Source organism: Hipposideros armiger, unplaced genomic scaffold (assembly GCF_001890085.2).
Source record: "Hipposideros armiger isolate ML-2016 unplaced genomic scaffold, ASM189008v1 scaffold_34, whole genome shotgun sequence".
Taxonomy (NCBI): domain Eukaryota; kingdom Metazoa; phylum Chordata; class Mammalia; order Chiroptera; family Hipposideridae; genus Hipposideros; species Hipposideros armiger.
In genome coordinates, this window is record NW_017731384.1 from 4,903,973 (window position 1) to 4,906,349 (window position 2,377).

Sequence of the window (2,377 nt, forward strand, 5' to 3'; positions counted from 1 at the left end):
TAATTCCTTTTAAACTTGGAATACATGGGTAGAATGGAATAATAAAAAGGTCTTTAGTGGTACAAAGTTTAGGAAACACTGAGATACAGATGAAACATAAATAATCATAAATATGTATGAGGGAAGGAAAAATAATATTATTACCTGTATGCCCCTCATCACACATGAGGGGTCAAGTGGGTGAAGAGAAATGTGGAAGAAAAAGTTGTTTAAGGATAAAGCATTTTTTCTACACACTACATAGTTGTGATATTACCAGGAAATTTCAACTATGTCTTGGAAAAAAGAAGAAGGGGTTAAAGTCACCAAAAATGTGACTTACGAGGTCAAATATGTAGGGTCGACCTACATGAAGAACAGATCGAAGGACATATATTTGGACACATACGTTAGGAGTGGGGCTGAAGCATTTGCCTATGACAACTCTCATGACATCGAGTGGCCGCACAACCCACAACTTCCCTGGGTGCCCTCAAAGGAAACTCATGCTCTCTAACCACCACTGGGTCCTCAGTGCCCTAGGGCAACCCCCTGCCTTCCTCTTACCCGTTCTCACTTCTACTCTCCTCCAGGTTCTGCTTTTATATCTCTTCTTTCCCTTTGCTCTGTCCAGCAATAACACCCTCCTGTATTCCCAGGCCTTCACTCTTGCCACTGTGTCTATGAAGATGTCCACAAAAGCTGTATCTCCGTTCCTGTTTCCTTTCCCAGGAACCCATTTGGCATTTTTCAAACAGCGTCATGCATTTATCTCCCCTAGTTGACTTCCTCCTCCTGATTTCCAGGTCCCATCAGAGGGCAGCTCCACTGTCTAATCCACCAGGCTCCACAGTCTCGGCCACCTTTCCCTCCACCCTCTCCTTTCCCCTGACATCCTGTTCCAGGTCTGTACAACCCCTCGGACTGTCCTGTCCTTTCCAGTCCTCCTGCTGTCACCCTAGCGCGGTCCCCTTACCTCCCCAGTCCCATGGCAATTTCACAGACTTACTGTTACTTCTCTTCTCGTTCCATCCCAGATCTGGTGTCTGGATTTATTTTTCTAAAGTGCAGCTCTGATCAGCCATAGTCAGGCTCAAAACCCTCCATGGCTCCCCATTGCCTATCAAATTCAGTCTATTCCCCTCAAGTGAGCTCTGGGATCAACCTGTTTATAGCATCATCTCCTACTATACCTTTAATAAACTCGACTCCCTGTGGTGCTTGAATGCATCCCCTCTTTCCTTTCTATCCTCTATCTCTATGCTTTGTCCTATGGTTCCTCCAACTGGAACACTTTCCTTTTCCTCTCCCTGTCATGTAAGTTTCAACCGATAAACTCATCTATACAACCCTGATGTCACCAGTGGGGTAATTCTTCCCTCTCTGAAAGTCTGTGTTCTCTAGGCAATTGATCACATTCTGCTTTGTCTCACTGTCATGCACGTTTCAGTGCCCTGACAACTTGGGAAGTCCTTGAGGGCAGAAGCCATGCAAGCCATTCTTGCATCCCCCAGCACCAACCACACAGTCAGTCTTCATAATGGGTGCTGAATGAATCCTTAAATTATTAACGTTGCTGAGACTTGCTGAGCCAGGCCACATCTACTGATAAACCCCTCCCTTCCTTAGCTCTGTTGCTAAAATCACACACAAAGCAGCTCATCTGTGCTTTCCTCTCAAGTCAAGCAGTGCTTTAGTACCCCTCATTACAGCCCCATCTGACTGTTCCTCTTCAGGCCCAGATCGCTTGCCCTGAGGGTGTCAAGCCAACCCTCCCAGATTAGAATCTCAGTCGCAGGGATTAGCCAACTTCTGAGGGCCTCATTTTCTGTCTTCCTGTCCCCAGCTCTCCGTTTCTGAGACAATCCCCAGGCCCAGGAGCACAGCCAAAGCTTGACCCCAAGGCAGTGTCCCCTCAGAACCAGCTCAAGAGCAAAAGAAACCCTGTCTTCCTGAGATCAAAGCTCTGTGCAGCCAGATCACCCATGGCCTAATGCCACGCTGCTATGGCAACGTGAATTTTAAGCAGGCATCAGCAGAAGCTGCCTCTTCTATTTCAACAACCCCAGAGCCAGCCTCTATGGGTGGGACACCCCACAATGAAGATCCAGGGTGCACCTGCAGGACCTGAGTCATTTTCTGGGATCACCTGGTAGCTGACATTCTGAGGCCTGATATAGGGAGGGAAAGGGTGGATCACACTTAGGTCCCCAGAGATAGGATGTATTACTTAGGAAGACGTGGGGGCACCAGCAGTCTCTAGGGCAGAACCTCAATAAGGAAGCTGAAAACAGCTCCTCACTTTTCTCCCCTCCAGGAAACCAGGCTCTTAGTTATCTTTTGCATCCATGCAAAGATGACGGACGTAGTACCCAATCCTGCGGATGTCACCATCACT